The sequence below is a fragment of the Porites lutea genome, chromosome 7 (genome assembly GCF_958299795.1).
Source record: "Porites lutea chromosome 7, jaPorLute2.1, whole genome shotgun sequence".
NCBI classification, from domain to species: Eukaryota; Metazoa; Cnidaria; class Anthozoa; order Scleractinia; family Poritidae; genus Porites; species Porites lutea.
This window is the reverse complement of record NC_133207.1, coordinates 11,160,577-11,175,435: the sequence shown is the minus strand read 5'-3', so window position 1 is coordinate 11,175,435 and position 14,859 is coordinate 11,160,577. Positions and strand designations below refer to the sequence as shown.

Here is a 14,859-nt window from a genome sequence, read left to right as displayed (position 1 = left end):
CAGTTTTCTACTTGTAAAGACGGGTTTTACGTTAACATCAATCTTAGCTGCTAGAGAATAGATATCTTTGCGTACGCGATCAGCTGATCGCTGATCTTTAATAGTCAGGTCGCTTAACTCCAAATTTTCGCGGAAACATTACACAGCGGATACAAGCATCAAAATCACCAGATTGTTTCCTTAATTACTATTAAACATTTTTCTCCGTGGATCCACCTGGATTTTTGCGTGCAATTTGAATAATTTCTCTCAAAACAAAAGCATGTTCAAACTCTCGGGCGCTGCTTCAGGGGACCAAATGCAGTGCTTCTTAACCTGGTATGTATACAATGTTCAAGCTTGTAGTTTTGCAGTTAAAAGACTATGTTGTTATATTTAGAAACCTATAGAGGTCCAAGCTATCATGAATTATAGTGAAATTTTCCTTAAAAGTACGGTGAAAAGGGGCAACAAAAAGTGCAACATGTTTTGTAAAATTGGTGCTAAACGAGTTGAATAGCAATGTTGCACGTTTTACCACCTACGAAAAAACCTTGCAACCTTATTTGTTACAAGACAGGTTCGAACGTCGGTGGTAAAACGCGAAACATCTCTATCCAACTCGTTTTGCAGCAATGTTTCAAAACAAGTTGCACGTTTTTTTTGTTGCCCGTTTTACTGTAGCTTAAATTCAGTTTTAATTAACAGCCAACATTGTAGCATATATACAAAAAATTATACAAATTCCTTATTTGTTTTAGTTTGTGACCGCAAAACATGGAGGTGGACTGGAACCTATGTGTTATATGCCAGAGGAAAACCTCAGAAGCTTTAAAATGTCCTTTGGAAAACCCGGTAAAGAATGGAAATAAAAAAGACGCATATATGAATTTTCTTAATCACGTGAAGCAGTTTCAAGATATTGATTCTTTACCAGTGATAGTCAAATTTGGTGATGAGACAGCAGAAGGCTGGGAATTTCATCGTGCGTCGTGGCATAAGTCTTGCTATGCGAAATTTAGCAGCTGCAAACTTGAAAAAGCAAAACTGAAAAGAAAACGCAGCAGTGATTCGACAGAAACAAGCTCTCGCGGTAAGCGACAACGGTTGAACAGTGAGGTGTGTTTTTTGTGTGAGAAGGGAGCTCGAGAAGATGATGGAGATCTCCGCCAGGTGTCTACATTTGGGACAGACGCAAATATAAGAACAATAATAACAGAGCTTAATGATTCGCGACTACTTGTGAGAATAGTTGGAGGAGATCTTATTGCGATCGGAGCAAAGTATCAGGCTAAAGGAGCGCTTGTTGGAATACTTCAAGGAAGCTCAAGAACAGTTCGACGGCAGGAACACTTTCTTAGTTTTCAAAGAAGGAATGCGTAACATGATTCAAGACGCCTTAAGGAAAAGAGACTTCTCAGAAGACGCACTAATTTTGGCCAGGGCTGCTTCTATAATAAGGAAAGACATTTTTAATCATGAAGGCATTCTCTTCAACGGATCTTTTCCGGAAAAATGTCAAGACATGTCACTGCCATCAAGTCTCAAGACCCTCATTTCCTTAATTCTCAATGGATCCAACTTGAAACACCAAGAGAAGCAAGAGTCCCAAGCATGCCTCACTATTGGCCAGGCCATAGTCTTTAACGCTAAGAAACGATCAACTGCTAAACCAGAGGCAAAACCAAGACATTCGTTAGAGCGCGAGCCACCACTCCCTGTTTACATTGGCTTGAACATACATGGCCTGACCAGAAGTACCGTATTTTCTCGATTAAACGCCCCCGGCGTTTATTTAAAACTTGGCCTCGGGGACCCGGCGTTTATTTGAAGCCAGCGTTTAATCGGGGTCCGGCGTTTATTAATGGAGTAAAATTTTCATCATTTCTAGGTTGATGTATTATTTCACATTCTTTGAGATCCGTGCGCAGTTTGTCAACGCGGGACGATTTCTCCCTTGGACCCGACCTGACATAATGTTCCTGTATCTCATACATACGGTATTACATACGGCATTACATACGGCACGTGTATATTGTAATCAGTATTTATGCAAACAGAACAAAACGTTTAAAGTTTAAAAACGGAAATGTCGCCAACGTCCTTTATGTTTGTATCAACAAACGTTCGCAATAATGTTTGTGTGCTAATCGGCTAATCTTCGTGGACAACAATCTCATTACGTTCTTCTTCGAAAATGTCCGGCTCTAGGTCCGCGAATGGGTCGTTTTCATCTAGGGGAGCACCTCGTCCCAGCGCAGCGTAAAATGCCACGGCCCTTTCAGTAAACTCCTCCCTCCCATTTCTTAGTGGGCTTCTTTCTGAAAACAGTGGATTTTCTCATCTTCCGATCCGTCAATGGGTAGCGAGATCGCACACACTTCAAAACTCTTCTTGATAATGTCACTTGGGAGGCTTTCCCAGGCCGCTAGTATTCTCTCAACACAGCTGTGCCTTGAAGGTGACTTTTCAATTTTGTTTTGTTGTAAAGCTTGTACATCGCAGTTAATGTTACGCCAGACTTGTTCGTTAGACATTTATTAAAATAACAAAAGCAGTATACCGTACAGTACTTGTTATAGCAGTGCTTTTCTAGTGAATATCTGTACTTATTGTCTCGACGCAAATAAACGCCGGGACCTCGAACAAACGCCCCCGGCGTTTATTTAAAAATTAGCAGTTTTGACCCGGCGTTTAAACGAGGCCGGCGTTTAATCGGGGTCCGGCGTTTAATCGAGAAAATACGGTAAGCATCTTATCAATCAGTTACACCAGATAGGAGTCTGCTTTTCCAACGAAAGGGTTTTACAGCTTGAAGATTGGATTGCCAAAGCAATAAGCATACGTTTTGACGAGGACGGAGTTGTATCCCCTGTCTGCCTGAACAGAGGCCTGTTTACCGTTGGTGCTTTGGACAACCTGGAACATAATCCCAGTTCAACTACATCACAAAGCTCTTTCCATGGTACTGGTATTAGTATGTTCCAATTTCCATCCCCAAACAAGCCGGGTAAATGTAGACCGCCTTTTACGGTTCCTCCCTCCGTGAGTGGAAAGCATGTTCAGCTACCTGAAATCTACACTACTGTCCCGGCTGTAGCTATAGCAAAGTCTAACACTGTTGTCCCAGAGGTAAAGGTGGAGCAAACAAAGGTCTGCCTGGATAAAGCCCTAGAAGTGGAAAATGAATGGGTGCAGATCTCCACGCGACTTTTGAAAAAAGAAGAAATAGAGAAAGGAGACGCTATCGCATAGGCAGCTTATCACGCCTCTCAAAAACCGCCTACACATGGCCTTCCAGCCTTGTGTGCAATGCTACCTCTCTTCTATTAGAAGTCTGCTACACCCGCAATGATTAAGCACGGTATGGATGTAGTGAAGCAAGCGACAAATTTACTTAACCCAGGTCAGATTCCAGTCATTACGTTTGATCAGCCACTCTTCGCCCTGGCAAAGCTGGTCCAATGGCATTTTCCACCCACTCACGGCGAAGGACAGTATGTAGCCATGTTGGGAGGCTTGCACACAGAGATGGCTCTTTGGAACGTACTTGGAGATTTACTTGAGGGCTCTGGGTGGACATCAGCTCTATCAGAAGCTGAAGTAACTTCTGCCGGGACTGCACAATCGATGTTGAACGCGGCTCACCTTACCCGTACCAGACACGCCCACCAAGTCACACTGTTAACCTTGCGTATCCTTCAACGCGAAGCTTTCTTAAGTTGTATTGGCTCTGAACACGAAGAAACAGCCGAAGCCTGGAGATTACAGATGATAACTAAAAGTCCAACATTTATGTTCTGGGACCTTATTTTGCGATACGAAACTCTTATTCTCATCTTTGTCCGTGCTCACAGGGAGAGAAACTTTCATTTGTACGTGAACGTTTTGGAAGAAGTAGCACTTCTGTTCTTTGCCTTAGACAATGTCAATTACGCAAGGTGGCTACCCGTTCATATAAGAGATAAGAAATCTTTGCCTCGGCCAATCAAAGAAGAGTTTGAGATTCAGGGCAACTGGGTTATTTCGAAAACGACCAATACATTCTCAGGAATTCCGTTCGATCAAGCACATGAGCAAGAAAACCGCAACGTGAAAGGCTCGGGGGTTGTATTGGTCTTACAGAAAACCCTGTTGCCTTCAGACGCTCGATGTTGTCAGGACCAGAGCTGTCAAGACTTCGAAAACAGTTCGAGAGCCAATACTTTTCTGATAACGATCCAGATAATCCCCAAAACTTTCTGAATCATGAGCAAGGTCTATCAACACAGAAAACCTTCCAAAGGTAGGTAACTAGTCTCTCTAGCATCATAAGGAAGATGGGGAACCCTTTCTTGGCCGATTTTTCAGATCTTGTATCCCTATAGTCGAGATTGCGCTGATGAATCAGTCATAGCTGCATTGCACACCCTTGAAGACACAGGAAAGGGACAATACAGTAACTTTGTCAAAGAAGTACTGGAGGAATGAAAAGGATCTATTCATGAACCCATTAAATTAAACAAGCCAGCACTATTCAGGAAACCCAGTCCAAAGATTAAGTCGAAGCAAGGAAAGAAGATTAAGGCTCTTGAAGGTAATGTGTCTTCTTTTTGGTCAGTTGTATATCTCAATGCAGAGCCATGAAGGGGATTTGGAAGAATTCTTTTCTCATGAAGTCCAATCCTTTCCTCTCTCATTGTCAGAATTTGGCAAACTTTATTTGCCGGGCACAAAGTCTGAACTGACGAAATGCCTTGAGCCACTACATGAATCTACGCCACCTGAAACATTCAGCTGTAAAGTATTGGATGGTGCTGTCATCGTACACTGCTTGTCCATCGCTGGAATTACAACATTCAAAGAATACGCAGAGAAGGCTTTCATCCCTCATCTTCAGAGTCATCTACAAGGAACAGAAAGGTTGGGCGTTGTATGGGACACATACAGATCGGAAAGTTTAAAGGAGTCGACTCGTCAGAAGAGAGGAAAGGGGGTCCGCAGAAAGGTATCCGGAGAAACCAAGTTACCACGAAGCTAGTCAGACTTTCTGCATGATTCATCAAACAAGAGAGAGCTGTTTGACTTTCTTACCTATAAAGTGGCAAACTTTGTCTTCCCCGAGGGAAAGGCGGTTTACATCACTTCGGAAGAGTCAGTGCTAACGGTATCTCATCCAGTCCCATGCCAAACTGCAATCATGAAGAGGCCGACACAAGAATTGTGGTTCATGTACTACACGCACTTCAGTGGGGATTGACGACTGTGCAAGTTCGCACTGTGGACACTGATGTTGTTGTTGTCCTAATTGGTGTCTTTCACAAGCTGTTACTGTCACAGCCCAAGGCTGATATTTGGGTCGCCTTTGGAGTGGGAAAGAACTACAGACATTACAGCATAAATGCTCTGTCAACCAGCCTTGGGCTCAAAAAGGTCACAAGCACTACCAATGCTTCAAGCGATTTCTGGATGCGACACAACCTCTGCTTTTTGGGGAAAAGGGAAGAAGTCGTTCTGGTAAGCTTAGATGGCGTTTGAAGAGGTTACAGGCACTTTTATCCACCTACAATCGGCGACAAAATTGTTGACACATTGTACTTAAATAGGGTGACTTCCGAGAACAAAAGAATCCGCAGCCCTCCCCTGTCCCCTCCATTCAAATTTGGGGTGTTTGTTGTTTTCTATAGGTAGCTAGAACAAGGGCACAACATTGCACGGAGGGGATGGGGGAGGAAAGCTATATTTCCTTCTTTTGAAGTTCATAAAACGTAAAAAAAGCCCACTTTTGGGCGAAGTGTCTCAACTCATTTTGTCGCCGATCGGCGACAAAATTGTTGAGACATTGAACAAAAGAATCCGCACCTCTCCCCTGTCCCCTCCATTCGAAGTTGGGGTGTTTGTTGTTTTCTATAGGTAGCTAGAACAAGGGCACAACATTGCACTGAGGGGATGGTGGAGGAAAGCTATATTTCCTCCTTTTGAAGTTCGTAAAACGTAAAAAAGCCAACTTTTGGGCGAAGTGTCTCAACTCATTTTGTCGCCGATTGTAGCTTCCCATCCTTTTGAGCCTCTTGATTCCAACTGTGAGAACTTTCGTAAGATTGAGCGGCTGATCGTCCTCGTCTACGACAAAACGAGCACCAGACAAGGAGGGGACTGTTCTGTCTAAAGAACGTCACGATGGAAAGGATGCCACCGACCCAGAATGCCCTCTAAAACCCACGAAGAGGGCTGTTTACCAAGCTTCTATCTGGGTTACAAGTACAGAAGTACAGCAGATGATTCCTTCCCCAAGCGACTATGGCTGGAGAAAAGTAGACAATGTGTGGAGCCCACCTTGGCTAACCGTTCCAGAGCTTTCTAAAGCCTGTCAAGATTTAATCAAGTGTACATGCAAGGGAGACTGTTCCAACCGCAAATGTGGCAAAGCGAACTTGAAGTGTTCCCCGCTTTGCAATTGTAATTACAATTCGTATTGCAGCGGTCGCAGACAAGTGAGATGAAAGGAGAAGAAACTTAAGATGTTCAAAGTACATACCGATTTACAATAACTGTAAGTCGTATTTTTCAAATCAGGAGTAGGTTTAGTAACTGATCTAAGAGGAAGAATGAGGCACTAAGAACGTTCTTCTTTAGTTGCCCAAGTAACTAGTTTTCGAAAGTTCCTGGATACTCCCCGCAATTGCCAGGAAAATATTCTGTTTAACTGGAATGCCTTATTAAAACAACTTATGACGATCATTTCATTCGCTCGAGAGCGTGTTAACTCAGAGTAATTAAAAAAAGGGTAATTAAGATTTATTGAACAAAAAATCAATTGATTTTTGGTCATTAATTTAATAATATTTTTATTATTTAAATCATGCATACCCAACAAAATTCTCTAGTTTGATTGGCCTACGGAGGTGCTGATTTCCGCTTAATGAACAGTTGAATAGATCAGAAAGCGTCATGCGTAAGTAATCAAACAGTACGCGCCATCTCGCCCACGCGCTCTTGAGTAGATTCTTTTTAAACGTCTAGCAGAACTCTCGAAAAAGTTACATTCTAATGTTGGAAAGGTTAAAGTTATGAAACATTTTGTTATAGTTTTGATTGATTGGTGAACTAAGATCTTCGTGTTGTCCATGCCGGTCTGTAATCGTAATCCGTTTTAAACTCGTATGACTGAAGAGCAAATTGGACTGCAGCACTCAGTCCTATCATCATTTTTCATTTCTTTAACAAACACGGGTTATAGTTGCATTACAAGTGCGACGAATTTGTAGTTGTTTAAAATTTTTGTACTTAGCGCCGCCATTTTGAATTTATGCAAATTAACCTAATTTTTCCACGCTCTGTTTGATGAGATAGAGGAATTATTTTCGATTGATCCACGACTAAATTTAAATCTTACATCGAAAAAAGAGTGCATACAAAAATTGGTGCTTGTATCGGGCCAGTAATGAAACTGACGCTAAGCGACCTGACTATAAAGGGCAATACTATGTAAACAGATGGGTCTACTGAAGGCACGGTGTGTATTTCTTTATCTCGTTCCTGGCTGAACTTATTTATAGTGGAATCGACCAATGTTTTCGGATAGCGCAGCTTTGAAAACATGGTGCGTGACTTGTTGTATTCTTTTGCAAAACCTTCTTTGGTGGAAGATAGACGGTACGCACGGTTAACCATCGTGTTGACTAGGCCTTTCTTGTATCTGCTGTCGATGTGGCTTTGGAAATGGAGTACTTCTGTTGATAACGGCGTAATGTAGCGCCGAAACGTCGTTCACTTTTTTAAATGTTTTTTAAATGTATTTTAAAAATCTTTTAGCGTTTAACTTTTTGATCAAATTATATAGACCTAATTTTACCCTGATTTATTAGAACCATGTTTTAAGCGCGCGACAAGTAAAAAAATAGACTTACTATAATGATTCAATTTAGCGCCCTGGGGCCGGTTGCTCGAAGCCTGGTTAGCGCTAACCGTTGGTTAAGAGGTATCAAAATGTATAGGTTTCCATCGTATTTAACGCTGGTTAGCACTAACCATGCTTCGAGCAACCCGGGCCTGGGCGTTTGTTTACTATTGGTGCCTCAGTGGAAGCGGAATCATGAATCATAGTTACAAAACACGTAAGAATCATGAATCTGTGTTTTAAAAACGTGGGAATTTTTCTACTTTGGCTCGGGAATCATGAAAAATGAGCCTCTGAGAAAAGCTAAAATACACGTATGAATTAATTGTGTTCGATCTAGGGAATAAAGGATATGGCGTTTCTGATAGTCCACTTTTGAAATTTTTTTAGGGGAACATGCCCCCGGACCCCCCTATATAATTCGGCCATTCGGGGCTGACAGTCAGGTTGTTTCTCGAACCACCTGGTTCTTAAGGTTCAGTTACAAAAAAAATCCATACCTAGAGAAAACGAATGATCATATCGAGTCTGGATGAACCAGAAATTTGAGCACCAAAGAAACTATACAAAATGAGACTTCCCACTGACCAAAAGTTTTCGTGAATCATGAATCTGAAAGAAAATTCTTGTAGGAATCATGAATCATTGAGGCGAAAAGGACAGGAATCATGAATATCAAGATTCAAATGATTCCGCTTCCACCCCCGATTGTTCGGGACAGGGCGCTTATTTCTTTTTTGAGAAACAACCAAATGTTTGAAAATGTTTAAATGAAACTTGAATATTAATTTAAAAATGAACAATAACAGAAACTGTAATAATAACAAATACTGCACTGACCGTGAATGTTCAGTTAACGCGAGGGAATTACCTTGAACCTGATAACAAACTTGTCAGGCATGTGCCGATAGAACTTTCCTTCCTTATATTCACATTTCTTTAAAAAGCCCGCAGTGAGAACAAAGTGCAAGTCAAGGAGACTGGAAAACGGACTTGTTGTCCCTGGATCCCCCTTCGCCAGAACGACCAGCCGAGCAATCGCCACAAAATTTGAAGAAGAGATCATTCGTTAGAAGAATTTACGCACCGACACATGGACATAAGACCACTGTGTCTGTAATGTGGCATTACCGTTCGTTTGTGAGCAAGTAAAGGAAGATGAACCTCGGTTGATACGTACCTGTACTCTAATATAATATTAGAATTGGGGCGCTTTTTAACAAAAACATATTCAAAGGAGGGAAGTAGTGGTAGAGGGTCATTTTACGCCGTTTTGGTGTCGAGTAAGTGTCGAGGTAGGTCGAGGTAAATCATTGATATGCATAAGGGTCGAGTCTATACCGTCACCCATTGTTATAACCTAGAGAAAAAGTGCGTTCCTCCATACTAATAAAGTGCCTTCCTCCATATATAATTAAGTGGATAGTCGTTTCTTGAAAGGACACAATAGGAACAATAGGCTTGCCCAGGCTCTTTTAACCTTGATTGGCTCATGTAGAATCTATTTTTTATGTCTTCAAAATAAAAGCGGACAGTTTTCGAAAGCGCTATCTTTCTTGCAATCGCTTTGCTAAGGAAACAGTTTGTTCAAGTTCGCTTGCGTAACCAAAAATTTGGTTATAAACAAAACTCAGACACAAGATGGAGGTCAAACTCTTTATTTCAATCTATTACAAAACAATGTTCTCTCTATGAAATTACTTTATCATTAAAAAACACATAAAAACACGCTCCGTTAATCAGTAGTAATTTCTATCTGACTCATGCCTCATTTTGTTCTCGTAAATTAAACAATAATGCCTTAGTCCTCTAACAAAAAGATAAGGTACCGTTTCACACACAATTGCAAGTGCATCGACAACCGTTTAATTAATTTGTTACTGGTCTATCGAGCATTCGTTTGGTTCTTTTCTAGGAAAGATCTTACGCTGGCATCGTCCTTGTGCAAGTAAATCCATTTAGATTTTCCATTGCAATAGTGTCTTATTTTCATAGGCCAGTAATGTCCATACGAGTACGATGGAAGATACGGATCATAAAGATGTCTGGCAATGCGGTACATTTCCGGGTTTGGCATCGGGGCGCTCCTTGCATATAATTTTGTACAACGGGATAGGCTGCTTCAGACCAGACTGAATTAGAAGGAAATGGCCGTGACGTTTTCACAATTTGCGGGGAAGATTTTACTACGGGAGGTGATTTTACCACTGATCTAACTTCGCAGGCAATGTTTTCCTTATAACTGGTCGTTTTGACTGTTTCGACCGATTTTGCGGAGCTGTTAATAGTCGGATATCGACGACAAGAGCCGAAAATGTCAATCAATACTTGCTTATCACTCAGCGTGTCTAGGCGATTGTCAACGAAGATATAACCAAACGCTCTGTCCGTTTCTTGAAAATAAGCTGCCATGAATCGCGGGCGATTTTTGTCAAACATTACTTCCGCAAGGATACCGATTTGTTTTCAATCGCTAGGACTTCGAAAAAGAGCCATGTACTGAGCATTCCGGCTGATATCCATGTTAAATTTTTCCTTTGGAAACATATTTTGTAGCAGCAAGAATGTAGGAAACATATTTTGTAACAGTAGTATCACACTAGCATTTCTATGCCGGCCTTGGGTAAACTGAAGGGAAACGAGAGGACTCTCTGTTGCTTGGGACATAAGATCATCTAACACCAGCACATTTTTAAACTTTGGGTCAGTTTCCCGAAGATCTTCTTTAAACTCCGCAAGGCCACGAAAAAACTGAATTTCCTTTCCGATAGATGACTGCATCACTTTGTAGGTATCCTGCCACTGACTTTAGTACCACCATATGCTCTCGGTTTCTTGCTCTCGTACAGAATACGATCCATTGTAAGAATTTTTTCTACGAAAAATGTTTTACCACACTGAGTGGGGCCTACCACGAGAAGTGAAAATTTATGTCGAAACATAAATTCTGGATATGCCTTGGTTTCCAGGGAAACATCGTTAGTTTAATTTGGGCCTCTTGACTATACAATGGTGAGGTTTTTCCATTTCTTTGACAGCTACAATAGTTCGTTTTCGTTCTCTACCTCTTTCCTTTTCCGTGTGCAATACTTGGGGAAAACGTCGAGACATTCCTTGTGTTATACCCAGACTTTTCTTAGACGCCGAAAGTACTGCTGCTTTTAGCCATTGCTTTCTTTCGTGGCTCTTTAATCGATGCACTTGACGCAGGTGATCACTCAAGGAGAGTAATTCTGGCTTGCCACATACCGGTCAATCTCTTTTGAATTTATAAGGCATCTTTACCACACGAGAACCTCCAACATATTGAAGGAAATAAGTTATTTTCCTGTTTATATAGCTTCCTAATCAAATTTGATGTCATCACTAATTCTAATGCAATTCTTGTCAATCGTGATGTAATATTAGGTCGACGTAGGGTCGATGTGGGGTCGATGTAAGGTCCATGTGAGGTCGATGTGGGGTCGATATGGGGTCGATGTAGGGTCGATGAGGGGTCGATATAGGGTCGATGTGGGGTCGATGTAGGGTCAATGTGGGGTCGATGTGAGGTCGATGTGTGTTCGATGAAGGGTTGATATAGGGTCGATGTAGGGTCGATGTAAAATCGAGTAATATTTACGAAGGAGAACGCTTAGTAACCCCGCCTTCACCAATATCCTACAAAAGAGGCGCGCTCCTTTCTGAAATTTAGTTTCCTATCAGGACGCGTGCGGTTCAAACCAAAAAATGTGGAACAGTAACCATCACTACACCCTTCTTCAACAAGGTGCTGGAAAATATGAAGACAGTGCAGAAAACGATTTCTCCCAAGAAAGCGAAGTCTCTCAAGCCAGCCAATGAGCGGAGTCTGGCCCAAGAAGAAACAGAAAACTTAGAGCCTTGGTCACGCATTTTTGATGAAGCCGAGAAACGGTATGAGACCCAGCTCAACGCATTGATCAATGAGTACTAAGGGAACGGAGATTCAGAAAATGTGGCCCGCGTGAAAGCCGAGAACGCTCTTCTTCCTGTTTACAGAAAAGAGCTAAGAAAAGTACTCTTAAGGAATGTACAGTGGATGCGTGCAATGAAAAAAGATCCCACCTTCAATGGTGGAAGGTGGAAACCCAAAAAGAGGTTAAAGACACAGAAGGATTTGATTGGTTGGAATCGACAGAGCTTGCTATCGATAAGCGAAAATTCTTACTCAATCGATTGTACGAAAAGCAGCCCATTCCACAAGATCAAGACTAGACTTACTGTGAATGTTATGGAATTTTTTTTCCTGAACCTTTGTATTGTTGCCGTTAATAAAAACTGTAAACAATTAAACTTTAAGTGTGTTTTATTGATGACTTCAAAACCTTTTATCTATTTAGAATGTTTCATGAAACTTACTAATTAAAACAAATGAACTTGTTTCATTGATTTAGAACAAACAGGAAGATCTAGGGTTCCTTATATTGTTAAGCATAGCAATACATTTTGATCTGCGTGTATCTTGTGCAAAAGCTCTAAAATAGGAATGCTAATTAGGCGCTGACAAAGATGGTCGTTTCTTTTATCGCTCCGTCGTTTTCGATGTAAACTCCGCTTATAACCATGGAGCGCACTTAATTTTTTACCGAATGGCAGCCAAAACTGACTCGCTTGGGAAGAATGACGTTTCCTCTAGAAGAAGGGCAAAAAGAATACGGGAAAAAGGTTCTCAAACTGACGACGACCTCGAGGAGCTTCCCGACCACGAGGGTGACGCCACGCTGAAAGTCTTTGACGATATCAGGAATAAGTTAGAAAGCTTACTTCTTCTCAAACCAGCCGTTGATGACCTAAAATCAGTAATTGCTAAACTCACAGAGGAAAACAAGCAACTAATGGAAAGTTTGAATTCTGCAACTAAGGAAATTCAAGAAATTAAAAATGCTGCCGCGGCGACTGAAAAGGTGACTGCTTCGCTTCGCAAAGAAAATGATCAGTTGAAGGCTGAAGTCGACAAATTAGTATGTCGCAACATACGTCTTGAAGCTCAGTCAAGAAGAAGCAACTTCAGAGTTTACGGTGTCAAAGATTCCTCACATGAAACTCCAGCAGAAACCGAGCAAGTGTTGAGAAACGTCCTGATACAACAGCTTCAAATACCTGAAGAAGACGTAAACAATATGAGCTTCGAAAGAGTTCATCGAATTTCTAACACCCGAGCTGTTAATCAAACCAACAAATCTAAGAGTCCGCGCCCAATAATCGCCAAAGCCAGCTTCTATCAAGACAAGGAGCAAATTTTTTCATACGCTAGAAGCTTACCAAAAGGCTCAAAGATCGGTGTTGCCAGTGACTTCCCAAAAGAAATCGCCGATATGCACAAGAAACTTTACCCAATCTTGAAAGCTGCTAAAGCCCAGAAGAAAAAAGCTTTCTTTAATGTCGACAAACTTATTATTGAAGGGCAAGTTTATCGTGGAAAAGAAACTAAAGATCTTCCTCTGTACCGTAAAGTTATGGTACATGATTAGTCAGTCGCTGTAAATAATTGATTCCTTTCGCGCTCCCAAGAGTTGCTTCGCTCATAGCGCCTACTTATTTAGCATTAAACTGTTCATAGGGAACCCGTTTAGGTGTATGAAGAGGTTTCCCTACTTTGAGCAATTTGTGCTCTAGTAACTGTGCGTTTTGTGTCTTAGCGTTTCTGTATAGCCGTTTCTATTTACATGTTTAGAATCTATTTTGATATACTTAGATTTATCTCCCTACAGCTTAGTCTTGTACTATGCTGCTAATTCACGGCTGCCCCGTTTAGACTCTCCTTTTGTTCTTTACACGTAAGAGGTTTAAATCAAGCTAGAAAGAGACGGCGGGTGTTTAGATGGCTCCACAATCAAAAATTCGACGTTGTTTATTTACAAGAAACTTACTCTTTCAAAAGTGTCGAGAAAATATGGAAAGCAGAATGGGGAGGGAAAATTTATGACAGTCATGGAACAACACATTCAAAAGGTGTGATGATATTATTTAAACCGAGTCTGGATTTCGAAACAGAAAGCATCTTCGCTGATAAGAATGGACGTGCCAACGTGCTAGAATCTTCCTTCTTGTTTTGCAACATTTACGCGCCAAATGACTCTACCGCCCAGATAGCTTTCTTTCGCAATCTTGATAACATTCTCCTACCATTTGCAGATGCACAAATCATCTTGGGAGGTGACATGAATTGCCCATTAACACCTACAGATAAAATGGGTGGTGCTACTGTTCAGAAAAAACAAAAAGTCATTGACGAGATTGAAGGCTTAACCCGGCGTTTTAAACTTCATGACATTTGGAGAAATCAACATACCAACAAAACACAATTTACATGGCGTAACAATTCCTTGAAAGTGCAATGCCGCTTAGATTATTGGCTTGTGTCGAAAGAATTGTTGATGTCTGTCATTGATACTAACATCACCAACCCCACAATATCTGATCATAGCGCTATCACTTTCAGTCTTCAATCGAAAGAATACGCTAAACGTGGACCTGGGTTTTGGAAAATTAATAACGCTTTGCTGAAAGATGCAAATTTCATTGACGAGCTCGTAAGCAAAATACCCGAATACAAAAGCAAACACTGTTACCTTACTAATGAAGGCCTATACTGGGACATGCTCAAGATGGAGATTAGAGGTTTTTGTGTACAATACTCAAAAAGGAAAAACAGAATAAAAAGAAATAAGGAACGAGACCTTCAGAAAGAAATTGATCACCTAATGGCCTTGCTGCAATCCAACAGATCGAAAGAAAATATCACTAAACTCTACCAATTAAGAGCTCAACTTAATCAGATTGCTGAATATAAAACCGAGGGTGCAATGATTAGAAGTAGGATACGCTGGCACGAAAAAGGAGAAAAGAATACTAAATACTTCTTAAATCTTGAGAAAAGGAGGTTTGCAAAAACTCATATAACTAGGCTTAAACAAGTACTGGCTCGGAAACTTCTTGCGAAAAAGAGATTTTGGAAATGCAGAGAGCATTTTATGAAA

At 41.1% G+C, this 14,859-nt stretch overlaps 1 pseudogene; it reads left to right on the top strand.

Annotated features, from left to right (window-relative positions):
• Nucleotides 1-3,330: 3,330 nt before the first annotated feature.
• On the top strand, nt 3,331-4,999 carry LOC140944441 (uncharacterized; annotated as a pseudogene).
• The last annotated feature ends 9,860 nt before the right edge of the window (nt 5,000-14,859 follow it).